The sequence below is a fragment of the Heliconius melpomene genome, chromosome 3 (genome assembly GCF_056956725.1).
Source record: "Heliconius melpomene rosina isolate 202511_hmr_F chromosome 3, ASM5695672v1, whole genome shotgun sequence".
Taxonomy (NCBI): Eukaryota; Metazoa; Arthropoda; class Insecta; order Lepidoptera; family Nymphalidae; genus Heliconius; species Heliconius melpomene.
In genome coordinates, this window is record NC_140391.1 from 1,798,718 (window position 1) to 1,818,838 (window position 20,121).

Sequence of the window (20,121 nt, forward strand, 5' to 3'; positions counted from 1 at the left end):
TTTTTTATATACAGAATAAAAAACTTACAAATATAGTAATTACTTCAGTTCAGAAATCAGCTAGCATTATTGAATTAATTTATGAATGTTACCTTATAATTTAAATAACATAAAATAATTAAAATAATAGTAAAATATTATATTGTGCGATAATTTGATAAAATCAATTAATTTGATGTAATACAATTTTATTATCCAGAAATGATTTAGTATTATGGCAATTTTAGGAACGCGAAAATACCGCACGAAATTTAAGCCGTTGAAACTAGAGTAAAGTGAAATATGACGTTACTTTTAAATATTTACTCCAATTACAGTTTTTATTCACTTTTTAGTTTTTGTGAAGTCTAGTATAACTGTATGTTTAAAGTTTATCTTTATTTTTAATTATATTTCCTTTTACATTTTGCTTGATGCCTAGTAGTGATACAGTGGCACAAGCATGTAAACGCAACGATTGGGGGTTCGAACCCAGTTCTGACGAACGCATTATTATTTATTAATATTCTAGAGTGACGTCATCATTCAAATAATTCTATTTAATAAATCTGCCTACCCTGGTATTTGCGAGATACAGCGTAAAGCTGATATATATCATCAGCCTATCGCCGTCCACTGCTCAACGTAGGCCTTCCTCATCAAGCGCCAACCATCCCGGTCTTGGGCGTCTCGCATCCATCCGGTGCCAGCCACCTTCTTTAAATCGTCCGTCCATCGTGCTGCAGGGCGTCCTACACTACGCTACTGAAAGCTGATACTTAGAATAAATTAAGATATATTTTAGTGCCTATACACAATACTTTTTTAATAATATCGAAAATAATTATTTACACGAGGTTTAAATAATCACAATAAAATTCAAAAACTATTTTCATTCTGATATTTCCAATTTTTTTTAAATAAATGACTATCATTTTATCTTTTAGAAAGTAATAACGCATAATATAGTTTTTATTTATTCGTAGCAAGGCATCTCTGCTATATATCTACCTAAATATAATTGAGATATAAGAGAAATAAAAATGCAATACCGATACTAATGAGTTATGAAGGCCTTTTATAAAACAAAAAAATGCTTAACAATTTGGTATTAAGAACACTTTAATTAAAAATATGTATATCTTAAACTTCCAAATCATTGCAAATACTAACATAAAATACTAAAAAATAAAAAATAAAAAGCGAATAACAAAAAGTCTTTGCTACTATAACAAAAAAAAAAACAAAAAAAAACATAATAAAAGCTATAATCATTTGCGAACACAAAGCGATTCCGTTGGTGCACTAAGTGCATTCAGCGCGGTACAGCTGGGTTCGGTGAAAGCTGTCTAGCCTAGGTCGGCCCTACGTATTGTAACTGGATTTTTTAATAACTAGACGTTCGCTTCGAATGCATTTTATGCATTATAGGGTTACCATTTATATACTTACTTAATTGGAACGGAGATTTTTTTTATTTATATAGGTATAACAATCACTGTTATATTGTAAGTATGTTATAGAAGATTGATCGAGATGACATTTTAAAAATAGAATACCTATTTTTTTTCTGTTTAGTCTGTAATAGGTGCATTATAAACTATCACAAGTTTGTATTTTACAACTATTACGATTTTTTATTATTCGAAAATTTCTTTTAAAAGATTTATCAGAAATTTCGGATTTTAATTTTAGAATATATATAACATACAGATAATCTTAAATAAACTCTCTTACATCCAGACGCACTTGCGTAGATGGTGACCCTACATATGCATCCTCTCGGTTAAGGCCACGTGTGTCACATCTTGATGATTTATCCTTACAATAAAAGATATTTAAATAATGAGGAGACAATGGCTCCAAGACCATGGACCAGTCGTGGGCCACTCTCTTTGTGATATTTAAAGCCGGACGTTCCTTCAATGCATAAACCAATTCAACCTTTATATATATATTTCGATGGATTCAACCGATACGGTTACTATACAAAATATGAAATGATTTTAATTTTTTTTTATGATGCATTATTATTCACTTGGAAGGAAATATGGTTTCGTTTTATTTTATAAGCCGTCTCAAATTTCAAGCGTAATTTTTATGGTTATTTTTATAATGAAAAGTTCTTATTGGAAAATTGTGTTTACAATGTAATGAACAATTATAAACTTGAGTTTTATTTAGCAAAGAACATTTAGGGAAGTACAAAGTTAATCCAAAACAATTTTATTATTCAATGTGTCTACTAAAAAAATTAAATAAAACAATAACTACATAAAACTCTATCTTATTATAAAAATATAAAATTAACAGAAAGGCAAGTACCACACGTAACGAACAAGTATAAAAATGGAGACGCTAAAGTAAAATGTCACAGAATTTGCCATGCAAGTAACCTAAGATGCAAAAAGTGCACTTCTTATTTTTGTCTCAGCGTAGAGCTAAATCTAAAAATAGTTTTTAAAACACAGCCTTTGCGCGGCCTATTCAATACTTCTGACGCTACCTGGTTATATACCTAGGGTGATTTTCACCTCTATTACTAGAGAAATAAAAGCTACAAATCTATAAACGAGCTTTTCATGTTGAGCTTACAGTACATAGAGATAGTTAGGATTGAGTGGATGGTAGTTTGCTGTTTATTCTAGAGAGAAAGAGACAGCGTTCCTAAAAACAAATAAAACCACATAACCAAAACACTCATATATCATAAGTTAGGTTACTATATTAAATTATACAATTTAACCTTCTTATTCATAACAAAAATTGAGTCTAGAGTAAGTTTCTAATTATTCTCTCTGACAAATATCTCTCTATCTCGCTTCCTGTGGCAGTGTAAACACGAGAGATCGCAAAGTCCACACTACGTATAAATACATATTCATATATGTATATACAAGTACTGTAGGTACATGGCTGGCGACTGCATTAAACACTGCAATGCCGGAGTAGCGCAGCTTTCGTTCATTAGTTTCTTTTTTACGTTACTTGAACCCGCGTGAAAAGGGCCGCGTTAAGTTTTAAATAAAAATTTTCACGCCGTGCTTAAGCGGGGCCTTTTAAATGTGCACCGTTGGGAATTAGCGTTCGTTTAAATTAAATTGTACTTGTAAAGCGTACGTTTCTTGGATTCTTTCTTACTTATAGTAAAAATTTTAGTCGTTTTACGAAAATGTTAACTATTTTTATACTTACTTAAGTATATATACTCAAGTTGAATGAGTAGTAGAGTAAGTGTATAAATACTCAAGTTGACTTGAATGAGTAACTGATTTTTTTAAAGGGTGATATAATAATAATAATATTAATTCTTATTCTTTTAATTTGTCATTAAAAATGCCACTTTAAAATTTGAATAAAAATTAACACAGATAAAATAACGTTCGTAGTCTCAAAGTAAAATAAATTCCCTCTATATATATTTTTCATTAAAGGGGTATTTAAGCGTAATGTATGTAACGTATGGATAATTATAAGTAAGTTGAGTAAGCGCATATTACAGGATATGATGTGTTTTAGTCAAATAGAAGCCATAAAAGCGAGTTCCTGCGCAAATGTGCACGCACGCGTGCCATCTGTCGGCCGCGTCGGTGCGTGTGCGGACTGCCTCTGCCTTCTCTCTAGATAAATTTACAGGTCAGGGTAGGAAGAGGGAACCTTGGAACCTAGTGTTAGGACACTCTATTCCCATTAAGATGCTTCCGTTCCCCAATTTCCACCAAATTTTGGAGACATTGCGCGTTGAGTGGCTGAACTCAATGTCGCGTTTTGCATCGTTACCAGATCGAGGAAATGAAAATATTCAATTCAAATTCAAATTCAAAATATTCTTTATTCAAATAAACTTATAATAAGCACTTTTGAATCGAATTCGAATGGACATATGAACAAAAAGCTACCACCGGTTCGGAAGGCAGTTCTGCTGAGAAGAGCCGGCAAGAAACTCAACAGTTGCTCTTTTCAAAATCAATGGTACAATCTATTACATTAGTTGGCAGCTATCCTGCATTACATTCAATAGACATTAATTCCATATATGTTTGTCCTCTAAGTATTCTTGAACAGTGTAATAAGCTTTACTTGTTAGATTTTTTTTTACTGATATTTTAAATTTTGGAAGTGGCAAATCTAGAATACACTGTGGAATTTTATTATATACACGTATGCTCAGACCCATAAAAGATTTATTAACTTTTTGGAGGCGAAAACTTGGAGTAACAATCTTATCTTTATTTGTCGTTTCTATCGTATGATTGTCACTATGTTTACTATGACAATGTATATTTTGTCGGACAAAGAGAATATTATAGTATATAAATTGGGAAGCAACTGTAAGAATACCTGCATCGTTGAAAACATCTCGCAGAGAATCTCGCGCTCTTAATTTATAAATATATCTCACGGCTCTTTTTTGGAGGATAAATATTGAATTTATGTCTGAAGCACTGCCCCATAGCAGCATTCCATAAGATAAAATACTATGGAAATAGCTAAAGTAGACTAATCGGGCAGTGTCAACGTCCGTCATTTGTCTTACTTTTTTAATTGCAAACGCGGCAGAGCTGAGTTTATCCGCAAGTGCTTCTAGATGAGCGTTCCACTGGAGTTTGGAATCTATAGTTACACCTAAGAAAATAATTGATTCCGACAAATTAAGAGCTTCTCCTTTAATTAGTAGACTGAAATTATTTTTTTTAACATTTTGTAAAGCAAACTCAATACATTTAGTTTTTTTAGCATTTAACATTAGATTATTAACATCAAACCAACGAAGAATATGCGATAATGCGCTATTAAATATTTAGTTTCGTCGAGTGGGAATCGAATCCACAATCGGTGCCAAAAAATTGGGATTAAAAAAACATTTTCTTGAATTAGGGTTTTCACCCTTTTCAGTGGGGAAGGCACTAGGTTCACTCTAACTACCCTGTTATACAAGAAAAAGCTCGAAGCTGTTTTTTTAAGATTTAAAAAGTCTCAATGTAGCAAAACCGCAATCATAGAAAAAAATGTTTGCTTGCTTATTGCTTCAATTTCTTTCCTAATTCTGTAAAATTTAAAGGAAATTGATGATTAACAATGCTTCATTAAAACGGATCCTTCCTTTTTTTTTTATGTCATTTACTGAAAAGATAAGATACGATATTAAAATTTAATGTAACCATATTATGTATTTGTATATTTTATTAATATTTTTTTTTCTAAATGAACTTGAACATCAATGACAAAATTAGGATTTTTATAACCATAAATAATCTAAAAAACTCTCATATTACGGCATGTTCCCAACTAAATTCTTTAAATACATAGAAGAATTCATTCAGGCAGATCTCGAGAAGCCTTCCGGGCGTTAGAAGACGTCTTCAAGAAAACTCGAGTGGTCCGCTGTAAAATGCATGTATATTCTCATAAAAATTCTAAAGTGGCGCCATTTACATTAAGTAGAGCTTTCCTCATAATATAACTGTTCATTAATTATAATATTATAAAAGGTAATTTACAAATTGCTTACTTAACTGAAATTAATTTCACAAATATACCTAACACAAACATAGGTGAATTAAACTAAAAATGATCTAATAATAATGTGATAAATAAAAAACTGTAAAAATAATTATTAAGGCGAGACGTGACCCTTGATACCTCAATTATACGTTATCTGTAAAAAATATATTAAAAACTAACAGACAGATAAAAAACACGTTCCAAATAAAAAATGTCTTTATTTGAAAGTTTTTTTCTTTTAAGTTAAAATTAAATTAAATCAAAGCAGCTTCACACTGTATCCCGCACACAGGTGAGTAGACAGAGGGCTACCTAGTGTGTTAAGACACTCCATTCCCCACTTTCTGCCGAATTCTGGAGGCACTACGTGATGAGTGGCAGAAGAATGGAAATATAAACGTAAATAAATATTTCATTTCCTCGACTAGATTAGGATAGAACCGACAACCGTCGCGTTACACTCACAACCCTGCGCCGCTGCGCCACGACAGCCTCTTTATCTAGTTAATTAGTATAAAAGAAACACCAAACCAATAATTATAACAACACTAGTGGACCCGAACGCGACTACGCCCGCTTGAACTATACGAATATTTATTAAATATATTTATGAAATTATTTTCAGTTTCCAATAGAGAGATGCGTTAAGCAAGCTCATTTTGGGTGACGTTTTCTAACAAACTTTGCAAATCGTTGCTTAGCAACGGTTGTTATTAACATAGCGGAATAAATTACAAGTCAAATTGATAAGTATTTTAATATATTGGTATATAACGAAAATATTACAAATATGAGAAAAAAAGTATCCTATGTTCATCCCGAGACCCTCAAGTCGAGTATCTCTATATGAGTATTTAATCACAATTAAATTAGCGGTTTGGCCCTGATTGCGTAAAAGACAGACAGACAGACAGACAGAGTTACTTTGAAATTTATAATATAGGTATGGATAACAAAACAAAAACAAACAAACAATATCAAATAATATGAAATAGTTGCATCGAAACGAGCTTAGATCGCACATAGGTATTTGAAATGGCAGTTACTTACCGCACGTCGACCGCAGAGTCAACTTTCAACCGGGGGGTATACCGTATCAGTGGGGTCACGGCCTTCTTATATCCGCATTATATACTAATCTTCTGTTGGAGCTTTGTTTTATGTCTGGCATAGCTTGCGTGTTGTCTTGTTATTAGATAATTAACTTATAATAAATTAAATTATATCACGCTGTATCCCGCTCACAGCAGGGTAGATAGGGAACTTAGTGTTAAGATATTCCGTTCTCCGCTTTCTGCCGAATTCTGGAGGCATTGCGTGTTGAGTGGCAGAATTCAACGCCGCGCTTTGACGAACCAGAGCGAAGAAATGGAAATATAAACGTAAATACGCAATTAACTTATAATAGATATTCTTTAATGATAAATTTATCAATTTATATTCTGTAATACATAGGAGTACCTGGTAAAATATTTTAAAATAATCTGCTACGAAAAGAAACACTTTTAAATTGCATATAAATTAGGAAAAAGTTACTTTAAATTATATAAAATAAAGATATATTATTAATTAATTTTGAAACTAATATGATAAGTTCTGATTGTTGTAACCTCGTGATATAATAAATTGCACGTGACAGTCGACTCAGGCAACGCTGAGTGAACTGTGTCCGATTAGAATTCCTCGCACCTACCTGGGCGGAATAGTTTACATAAAAAAATATATTATAGGTCTTTTTATTATATTTTATCTGTATTTGAAACTTTCACAGCAAAGAATTTAAATTTAAAATTGTTGAATTGATATTGGTATTATAGTGACACTAGTAAACTGTTGATTGTTGAATTTTATAACTGATGGTAACACTTACAGCATCCAAAGAATTGTAGAGAGATAGAAAATCAATAGATGCTGTTGTAAGATGTGTGGTGAGTTCCGCCACTCAACACGCAATACGTCCAGAATCCCGCTTAACACGAGGTTCCCTTTGCCAACTTTGCTATTTGCAGGTTAAAGTAGTATTTATTTATTTTCTTAATATATGATATATATTTTTAAAGTAAGTAACGTTAATAAAAACAACAATAAATAAGGCACAACAAAAAACAAAAAATTGTTAAAAATATAGAATTAAATTCACTTTTCCTTAACAAATCTACATTACATTATTACCCAAATGTACATATGCTAATTAAAATTACTTCTAAATATCATATACCGCACATATTTAAGTAAAAAATGGAAAAGAACAGTACCTCTTCATCTTCAAAGTTACTCATGCAAAAGAAGAATACATTAGAGTTCCACATACTATACAAATAAATAATCCAGGTGTAATTAAAACAAACAATACGCTAGTCTTTTTTTTATTTTTCTAACATTTTCATATTCTTTCATTGTGTTGTGAAAGCATTCTCTTAGAACGAATTAGCTCCCCACTTTAATATAGCGTCTTACGTGCGATTTGGTTGCGCTTTTGTTCCAATGAGTAAGTTTAGTTTGAACTTACGCCACTTCGAATTAGTTTTTTTACCAGAGTTTATAAGAACGGACACAATATATGAGGCCATCGTGGCGCTGTAATCGCGAGGATTGGAGGTTCGATTTCCACTCGAAGAAATGAGTCAAAGTCGCTCTGGTAACCAGGCAGAACTAGAATCAGGTGGAATGTGGGAATGGAAGTATCTTAAAAAGAATCCCAGCTGAGGTTCCTAAGCTCCCTCTTCTTATCCTACTAAGTGCGGGAACTACAAAATATATAAATAAAAATATATAAAAATTATGTTATAGTGTGAAATAAGCTTGGACCATAAAAGAAGAAGAGGATACTAACCGAAATATGATATGTCACTCACGGGATTTCATAAGTTACATTAGAACTTGGCGCCTCATATTAGCTGATATCGTTTATATTTTACCATACTTTTTATAACTTTATTAAGAATCGACTTAAATATTATTATAACTGCTGAAATAAACATGTTGTTTGTTGTTCATATTATATTAAATGGTTATTTGAAAATAAAATATTCAAACGATTTGATTTTAATATTGGGTAAACTAAATTAAAGAATTGTGTGTCAAATTTTACTTTTACTCAGAAAAAAATTACATTTAACAAATATTTATATATTTTATATTTAAATGTATTTTTTTTTCTTTTTCAATTGTATATAAAATCGTTTAAGGGATAGGTGGCATGTCACAATTGATTTAAAGGGAACAATATAAACAAAAAAAAGTAAAAACCTTTAAACACGCTAAAAAAAACTATACAGAACCCGTACAATAATAGCAAACTTTCGCAACAACAAACTATTGAAAACTACAAGAATAGTATAGTAGCCCTCATAATGTTATCTAGAGAAATCCCAAACTCTACAATAGTACAAAACCAATTGCAATCACAATGACGGTAGTGGGTTCAATGAAGCATCACGCCGTTATTCGTTCTCACAGTTCTAGGCATTGAAAAGACCTAGGCATTGCGACATTGGAGTCTAGACTAGACTGGTGTGAAATTCGCACCGGCCACAGCTTTCGCGTTTTCAATGCTTGAGATTGATCGAGAGAACCGGTCCCGAGGCGGCTGGTCTCTGGTTCTTGCATATTTTATTCGGATATATTATTGCAATATTGTTTAATGCCATATAAAGAAACACGTCGCGACTGAGAGGGTGAAAAGCATTATGTTTTGTATGGAGAAATTGCGCTATTTGAACAACTACGACAGGGATGAGTCTGTGTGAATCTTGTTACTTGGTGCGTAATTATAGGGTTTAATATAAATATTTCTATTGTTAAACACTCTTGAAATATTTTTGTATAACGTTCATTTTTGCACTTTTATTCTTATATCAAATTGATATATTTATTATTCTATTTGGATTATATATATATTTATTAAGTTATTATATTTATTGATAATTATATGACGATGGTAGACGACGAGTGATTTCCGAAAATTCTGGACAGCATCAGTTATTAACGACACATTACTCTAACAGTTATTATATTATCAAACTATATTTCTTATGGAAAACTATAAAAAAAATCGCGAATTGGTCCATCTGCGATTCTCGATTCGCAATCGGCGATTCGAGATGGAACCGAGGCCGACAGCCGGCCGCGGCGAGCGAGGGGGCGCGCAGACCGGCTCCGAGACCCTAAAATAAAAACTAATATCGAAATAATAATACGCACTGCTCACCGGGACAAGTACCCAATGACGTTGACCCCCCGAACATTCCCATGCAGAGCGACCCAACTGGATTTTCTTAATGGTAGGGTAAACGCTAACTGAATAGACCTTTCAAATGTACCAACTTATTAGCTTTTATTTCTAAGACTAGCTTTCATGGGAGCGGTGCATCTCTTATCGGCGTCTTAGAAGTGATATCATTCTGATTGTAACTTTTAAAGTACCTACTTTCGATTACTTTTGAAGTCATTTCTGAAGCCAAGTTTCAAACAGGACGAGTACCGATTATCTCACCATTTGGCATTTTTTGTATAATATCTTCATAATAAACACTTCACTTGGCAATAATTATGCGGTCGAATGGTCTATACTAAAAGATTAGGACAGTCGAGTATTCAACCTCATCACCTGTTCTTTTGGTCTAATAAAATTTTTGGACAGTAAATTTCTATTGAAGTAGGTACTATACATCAAATACAAATGCAGGTATATTTTTTTATAATAACCCATTTAAATAAAATATTTAATTATCTATACATCTATCTAATTATTGAGGAAGAGTGTTAAATCACTCCGTTGATTCTATCTCCGCCTATATTGTGTTACACAAATCGAACGTGTCTGGTGTTAACCACACCGGGAAATGTCTTTATCATCAATCCGTGAACCGTGCGAAAAAGATAGAACCTGCGACCTCTTGTGGTGTTCCCGCATCCGTAGGCGTGTTTCGCCTATTATTTACTGTAGCATTAAAATGTACTATTTATTTATATATAAAGTAGAATACTAAAAGGTCAAAAGGAATGTTATTTTCTTCTTATCCTACTTTTATTACTATTTATTATTGTGTGATTGCTGTTTGTTCAATTTTCAAACAATAACTACAAAACGGATTTAAATTAAAATAACATATACCTAGACTTCATGGTGTAAATATTTTTTAAGTTTAAGCGGGCGAAGCCGGATATTTTGCCGCTAATATAGAAATAAATTAGTACAGATATTTATTAATATTTCAACAAATAATAAAAAAAAACAATTAACACAGTGTTATAAAAGGAAAAAAAAGAAAAACCCAATTTAAAATGTTTTGTGCTATTTTCGTCCCGTCTTTGTTTCAGTTTCCGCCTTGTCATCTTCAATTTGGCGCTGTGTTAGACGCGCTGCATTCAGAAACCCTTTGTTGGTAAGGGTGTTATAAAATAATGGGATTGTTTGTTGCTTTATAATTGTTACATAAGTGAGATGTACTAGTGGTTACATTTGTGGGGTTCTTTCTATTATGAACAATTACAATTGCTCGTCTAAAAGGGTCCTTTCTATGTTTGCGATAGAAAAAAATTATAATAGATCCGCTAAATGCTGTGATAATTGTTGAGATATTATTATCTAGTGGGATTAAAATGGCTTAAGAAAAATTCTAAAGTCTGTCGTGACAATATTTCTGGATCCAGAAACGTAGTTACGGTTTTCCCTCTCAAGTCGGAGATCGATTTTGGGAGCGATCTTGAGATACCGTTCTCATTCATACATTATAACTTATGGATGAAAACGGATTTCAGAGTGGAGAGCGTTTTATTAAGGACCTACGTGTAGCACTAGGTATGTACAACGTTGAATTCTGCGACTCAACACAGCAAAACCTTGGCAGATAATATAAAAAAGGCAACGATGTAATCTTTCACTATGTTAAATTTGAATCACCTTCACGCTGAATATCCGCACACAGCAGGGTAGGCAGAGGGAACCTAGTGTCAAGACACTCCGTTCCCCTCTTTCTGCCGAATTCTGGCCGCATTGCGTGTGTGTTAAATTTGAATTGCAATATTAGCAATATACGCAATTACGTAACAAATAGGTATAATGTGCAATATCATTAAATATTTAAAAATCCTAATAAGACTCTAAAAACATATTATAATTTACAAAGTAACTATACAAAGTCATCGCGAAAGTATTTATATTTAAAATTAGCTCTCATTTATTTAGAGTTCACAGTTTTATTTTAATATGAGACGTTCAGGACGAACAACATGTAGTCCGAACGTCCGAATTTAGAATATTAATAATGGCTTTTATCCAAATATGGTTGGAACAGATTAATCTCGTTAAAGCATTCGAAATTCATTTTATATTTTAAACTACGTAAAATATGCGGTTTCTTCTACCATATATGGCTAACGTGTGTTCCTAGTTTTATGTCGAAAATTAATTATTACTATATATAGGTACATGTGTTACGATTTTTACTTCTAATGACATAATTGTTAATCAGCTTCGCTGTATCCCGCATGCAGCAGGGTAGGCAGAGGGAACCTAGTGTCAGTGGTGTATGTATATCTATGCTTTTCCTTCTTTCTGTATCCTGCTCACAGCAAGGTAGGCAGAGGGAACCTGGAAACCTAGTGTTAAGACACTCCGTCCCCCACTAACCGGTTCCCCACTTTCCGCCGCATTCTAGAGGCGATGTAAATCGAACGGGCAACTATCGCGCGCTTTTCAAGTGCGCTACGTCATTCATACGTCTTTGCAGTTGATTTTAGTCTTTTGATCTTCTTGTGGCAAAATATTACTGGAAAGCTCACGTCAAAAGACATCACCGCTATAGTCTCACTATCAAAGTCAGCAAAAAAGCCTTTTGTTTTCATATTGTGCTAAGAGTCATATACCTAGTAGACATTTATGAAACTACAAATATATTTATATTTTTTACCGGTTCACGCTGTTCATGCAGGTTCCTGCATGTAGCACGGTATGCAGAGGGAACCTGAAAATTTTGTGCTAAGACACTTCACTCCCATCTCTCTCTTTCTGCCGAATTCCGGAGGCTTTACTCAACCAGAGGCGGTAGTCAACGCCGCGCTTTGCCTTGTTACTAGAGCGAAGAAAATTAAAATATTAAATATTTCATTTCCTCGAGTGCGAATCGAACACACAACCTGTCACGTTTACAATCGCCCGCTTGTGCCACTATACCAAGACTGGATTCATTATATTTTTTCTTTTATAAAAAGCAAAAGCAAATATACTTATATTAAAAAAAACCCCCAAAACCCACCGAATAGACGATAAACTTTATAATACCATAATAGATAATAGCAAACATAACATAAAAAAAATCAAGTGAAAGGCTGAATTCTTGAATAACTATTGAAGTAGTTCATTCAGTCAAACTAATCGCTAGACAAACGCACTCAATGGTGTGACACCATCAATTACCTCTCGACCTTTAAACTACGACTTCACCTTTCTTCGCCTGTAGATACAGCACAGAGGACTCGTCTTATGAATAACCATACCACCTTTTCATACGCCTTTTGTGCATCGAGGGCAGGCAAACCCGTTGCCCGACGTACAAAAAAATTAATGGATGTCCAGACAATAGAAGAAATTGTGATAGCCGAGAATATTTTACCAGTGACAATTCTCGTTCTTTTATTCCTTTTTTCCTGAGACCCCGATTTTTGAGGTTAAATAGGGTCACGAATCCACGATCTGATGCCATTTTTGAATTGTAAATTTTTATTCCACGTTATCAGTTCGTTTTAATTTTTTATGATTATGTCATAAAGTTTATTAACGGCCGTTTGTTAAGGGAGGGGGACGACGTGTCTTTTCACGTTATTTGTGTTTAATCTTATTAAATGTTATTAGGGTTCTTCGGATTAAATATCTTTGTCGCTTTAAATTGTAAAGAAGTCGTGTTTGAAGCATACTGTATCCTACACACAGCAAGGTAGGCAGAGGGAACCTAGTGTTACACTCACTTTTCGTTGAATTTCGGAAGCATTACGTGTTGAGTAGTGGAAATCAACGCCGACACCAAAGCGAAGAAATTTTAATATAAATTTAAATAAATATTTCATTTTCTCCAGTGGGGATCGAACCCACAACCAGGCGGGTTACAATCACACACTTGTGCCTCACTCATAACTTTGTTTAAACATTAGTTATTCAAAATTTCCTATAGATTTCCACTAAAATGCTAAGTAGATGTTACAAAACAATACCTCTCACATTTTCCAGGTTGTAGAACAACAAACGAGGCAGCGAGAACTTATTACATAGATTAGATTCTGACATAATCCACCGCTAGTCGCGCAATCGAGGCTTGCTATTACCAGTACGAGTTTTCTTTCGTATGGATATCGAGATTTTGTAAAATGAAACGCTACTTCTATCTCATAGCCAAATAATTAGATATTTTCTAATATCTTTCTTACATTTCATGAATTTGTAGACACGTTTAATTTATTATTAAGACGTTACATAATTAATGCATCTAAATTACTTTCTTATTCTAATAACAATATTCTTTAAAATGGTAGAACTTTCTTATTAATAAACTAATATAATTCAAAAAATATGTTAAGGGAAGATTGTTAAAATACAATAGTGAAAACTGCGATTAAATCGCCATTTCTGTGATTATCGTGAACCAACGCACAGACAAATATTTTGAAAATTATTGTTTTTGGTTGTTACGCAATTAAATACCAGCAATATTTTTTTCTTATATAACTTCCATGTATAGACGATTTTATTATAAGTATAGATATAGATTTACAAATAAAAAAAAAGTTATAGAAAAAAACCACTTATGGAAAATTATAAAACACTTCTGTGGCGTTACTCTCGTGTAGAGAACCGATAAAGTGGAGTCTCATGAAGACTAACAAAAAGGATGCAGCCGAAACATTACTTGATCTTTGCGAAACAAGTATTTTGACACGTATGCATCAAAAGACAGTGCATAAACCCATGCATCACGCGGTGCATTAAGGGAAACGAACGGGAATTTACGTGGTAGGTACAATAAAAGAGTCGATACTATTTATAGTAGGGTAGGGTAGGGAGAAAATGCATTTTTAATACCACGACCTAAAGTACACTCGTGGTATACCACAGTCCGCGGCAAGGCAGTTCTGTTCGGGGCCCGATATATAATTGAGTAGGTTTTAAAAGCTAGCTTTAAGTTAGCTTCACTGGAAATCATTACTCAAAATTTAAAGATCATCAGTCATTTTATTTTATTCATACTTATGAAAAACAAACTTCTTTTAATTATCTTTGATGTTTCTTTTTCGGCCATTATTATTCTTGATGTATATGAAAAAAAAAAAAGATTAATTGTTTAATAATGACTATAAAATGATTTATATAAAATTCTGATATCTATGTATAGGCAATAAACCGTAGCGTTTGGCGCTTCTTCTTCTTCCGCTAGAGATATAAAATGAAGCTAAGTTTAGTTAGTTATGTATAGGCAATGTTTTATAAATAAATTTATATATAGGATAAACTTCATATTACAAGATTGTAAACGTGGCAAATATTTACTGCGTTTAAAATTATTTAAATCAATGCCAGTTTTTATACGTCCTGCCATGTGCCTTTTCAAGGGGCACTTTTTTTTTTGTCCTACACTTCGGTCGAATGTCCCAAATCTCAATCCCTTTTCCTAGTTTCTCTGGAATTCATGGAATGCAAATTCTATTCTTCCATATGGACCAAGGGCCTCCACCTTCACGGACCTATCCTATTTAACAAGGAGACAAGAGAACTCAATGACATACCATTCAATTTTACACTTTCTTATTACCGATACTTTGTGTGTGATGTGGTATCCAAGGCAGGAATTTACTAAATTGCACCAACAAAACGTATGTTTTATAGCTCCATGCTGTGTCTCGCATATAGCAGGATAGGCAGGAAGAAAACCTAGAGTCAAGACACTACGTCCTCCGTCTAAATTGCAGATATTGTCACGCTAGTGCGAGGAAATGAAAATTAATTACTCCAAGTTTGTATCGAACCCACAACCACCGCGTTTACAGTCAGAGGCAGTCCCATTCTGTTAGAATATATGATTTAATATTAGCCGGCATAGAATTCTAAGCGAATAACACTCGTTAACCACAACCTAACGGCAATGCCATAGAATAAATTATATATTAATTATATTACATATATGTGTATTATAGAATTTATAAATTATTCATCTCCTTTTCTCTTGAATAAAATGAGTCCATCAGTAAATTTCTATAGAATAAGTGAAGCCGTTGTGGCACATTGGCACAGGGTCTGACTGAAAATATGCCTCCAGAATTCGGCGAACAGTAGGGAGCGGAGTGTCTCGACTCTAGGCTCTCTCTGACTACCCTGCTACGTGCGGGATACTGCGTGAAGATAAAAAAAAGCAAAAATTGTTTAAATAGTAATAATATAACACATTATTAGAGTATTTGCATAGACACAATCAAGTAGCCAGGATAATACACCAGCAACTTGCTCTTCAATATGGCCTTGTAGAATTGGAGGTGCCTTACTACAGGTACAATCCCATGTCAGTTCTTGAAAATAGCTGTGCTTTGCTCTACTGGGATCGGTCTATTATTACTGACAGGTATATTGTTGCCAATAGACCTGATATAGTACAAGTAGACCGAGTGGCGCGCCGCGCAGTGATTGTTGACGTTACTATCCCACATGATGACAATCTCGTGAAGGCCGAAAATGAAAAACAATCTAAATATTTGGACCTAGCCCATGAGATTACCGCCATGTGGGATGTCAATGCGACTATCATTGTGCCGATAGTGGTTTCGGTTAACGGTTTAATAGCGAAAAGCCTCGACCAACACCTTAAGAGGTTATCGCTTAGCTGTTGGATCAAGAACCGGATACAGAAGGCAGTATTACTCGAGACGGCACGTATTGTGCGGAGGTTCCTCTCTCTGGAGCCATAGCCACCGATGGCTTGGACCCTTGTCCCGCCCTCGGAAGAGTGTTTTTTTTTTATATTTTTAAATGTATCTTTTTTATAATAATTTATATTTAAAAATGTAAAATTGATTAACTAATTTAATAAAAGTATGTCTGTAGTAACACATTATATAGTAAAACGTTATGTTAAGCAACGTAGGATAGACGTAGTATATTATGAAGCTGAAAGGCTTCCCTTTGAGTCTTCTTATGAGAAACCGACACCAGTGTATCTAGTGTAAGCTGGGATATCTATGACGTACACTATGCTATTACATTTACTTTATGCAATTGAATGAACATTGCTTTAAAATATTTTATTATTTTTCTTTTTTTTACGCTTTCATCACACAAAGCGGGGCAGGTTGAGGTAACCTAGTGTTTTAATACTCCGTTCTACACTTTTCGGCCTTCTTCTGCTTTCGACACGTTTTGTCTTTTTAACAGGTCGACATAGCTTAAATATTTCATTTCTCTTAATATCATAATACGACTACCTCAAAATTTTTACATGTTACAAACCAGAATAAGATTAGGATGTACACACATATTTGCTAAAATCTATCTTTATTCTAATTCTACTAAAATTTCTACTTGGCATGTTATCAGAGAGAGGAAATGAAAGACCTCACCCTCAAGTAGTAAATCGACCCTATAGCCACAACGTTTAAAGTCAGACGCTACGCCGGTATACGACGACGGTATCTCATACCATAATTCCACAATTCTACCACCAAATACAAATATAATAAATCTAAATGAGGGGTAAATGAAAAAGTAACTAATTAGTAATGTACGAGTACCACTAAGCTAACTGCCCCGTTAATGGAGGGTGAGGTTGAAAGGGACATTTAACACCGCATATTATTAAAATAATTATAATATTTATACTGTAATTTTTGCATAAGTAAAATTATAGTTAAGTGGAATTTGATCAATTACACAATGATAAGCCACTGTAGCGCATGTACCTACAGCGCGTGCATGCTATGCTAGAAAACTCGTAGAGTTAAACAAAAAAATATCATTAAATTATAAAAAGCTCAATACCTAAAATCTAATACAAATTTGAGTAGATGATTAACTAAGTATATACAAAAATAATTAGATACTACTTTGAGTAATAATTACTTGGAGGCCAGTCAGCATAAGTGTGGACAGTAAACGCGGCAAGTTTTGGGTTCGATTCTCACCCGAGGAACTGATATATTTCATAATTTAATTTTTCCGCTCTGGTGTCGAGGTAAAGCGCGGCGTTGAGTTCCGTCACTTACCACGCAGTGAAAAGACAACTCTAAGGAAAATAAGAGACGCGAGTATCTTAACACAAGATTCCCTCCACTTACCTTGCTGCGTGCGGGATACAGCGTGACGCTAAAAACAAATTCTAAACACATTTTTCACACTGTTAAAATAAATATAGTATAAAAATTATTAAACCTTTATTAATTAATAAAGTATCTTCCTGTTTCCGCGGGCGAACAAATGCTTCCCGCCATATGGCAGGCCTAAGAGGAACTTGCTCATTACTAGACATCTTGCACTTACACCGACTTACAGCCTCATATGTCGACAAGCTGCACTTTAAATGTTCATGATAAAATATACCAACTATATATACATTTAATAGTAAAAACTATACTTTTAAACTTCGAAAAAAGTTAATTATATTTATCTAATTATATTTTTAACCGACTGCGCGACGCACTGGAGTGTAATGTGTTTAACAGTCTATGTACGAATCGTCTTAACTTTGGAAGATTCCAAAATTAATTTTTGGTTCGTCTCAAATGCTGTCGGGTTAAAAGCCCCACTGTGTCAAGTCAACTCCTTCGATGAGACAATCAGATTACGAAACTGATTGTCTTATAATCCTAACAACAAATCTAACAGAGCTTAGCAAAAAAAGTATTAAAAAAAATATAACAAAACTAACAGATCTTAGCAAAAAAACTATTAAAAAAAATACAGTCGAATTAATAACCTCCTTTTCTTACAGAAGTCGGTTAAAAAGTTTTAAGAACTGAAAATAAAAAAAAACGAACAGAATAGTTTACAAATTTACTAAGAGCAAAACTGAAGGATAGCACCACTGAAGCAGAAGTAATAATAAATTCCCCACAGGGCTTCGCCTTATATCCCGCATTTAGCAGGATAGACATCGACCTATTCTTTCATCAATAAAATTTTCCTAAGAAGTCCTATGAAATTTAAATGAATTCGTAAAAATAATTTATCATTTGTAATAAGAGTCTCTCTAGTTTTGTAACATTTGCTTTACATTACATCAGAACTGATTAGTTCACACAGACATACAGCCTACAATGGGCAAGTAGAAGACTTACTTGACGTCTGGACGAATTTTCTCTTCTTGCTGCTCAAAATGTAGGAACTGTAAAACTAATTTAAAAAAATGATCTAAGCTAAAACTAAGAGATTACTTGTCCTACCTATTTTTCGACGTTTCATCTAAAAAGTTGTGTAATTCAAGTAATGCTGCCAACTTTTGAACTGCATTGGGGATACGCTCGATAATGATCTGTTGGTATAGCGTATTTGTTAATGTACCTATTAGTTTTATTCTTATATTTTAGAATTTAAAAAACTTCCTTCTTAAAATGATATCTAAACTTTATTTTAAGTAAAATATAAACAGTGAGCTTCTTCATTGTGTGAAAAAAAAGTTAAACAAATATAGATTTCAAGGGGGGAAAATATAATAAATATACATTTCAAGGGGGGAAAATATAATAAATATACATTTCAAGGAGGCACAATATGTTAAAATATTTATACCTACATATATGATAAAAGTAGCTGCAACAGCGTGAGGCGCCTTATGACTAACGTGTCCTTTGTTATTATTAGTACTTTGTGGTGAGACATGTTTAAAACAACGCGATTGAAGAGTGAATATTAAATTAAAGTGTAATTTTAAAATAAAGCATAAATATTTTCAATATGGCCGCTCGAGGAACAAACATATCATAGCTTATTTAACAATTCTGCCAACATTTAGCCTATGACACGCGCAGACGCACAAAAAACAATCTAACGCGAATTGAATACGCGCAAAGGTCGAGAACCCCGATCACAATGGGATGAGATGATTCCACGCTTAATTGCGCTGTAAAAAGTCCACATGAGCTATGACAAGAATTATAATGGTTTTTTGTACATGAAAATAACACAGGTAGCTAGATATTAACTTTGTAGTTACCTTGATTTTTGTGCCTGCCTAGAATTTTAGTTCGGATCGTTCGTTTAGCTTCAACGAACTCAGATCCAATTTTTTTCAAGTATAGGTGAAATAAGATAGTTTAGTATTGGCAAATATTTGTCTAACTAAACATTTATTACCATTGTACGACGTCTACAGTGCAAAAAAATACCTATAAATTCTATTTTTTTATTCACATTTTCAAATTAATTTCTGATAGCTCACGTGGAAATAACCAAAACTAAAGAATGTATCTATTATACAAAACGTCTATGCCCTTGAATTATAAAAAAAAAAAAACAAATAGCAATGACCTCGACACACATGTGTTTCGCGATTAGAACTACTACTTTACTATTCACACCGACAGGTTAGATTAGGGCAAGTATTATAATGCATAGTACGCGTTTTGTGAATACCGTATTATATTAACTAGAACTAGAAACACCGG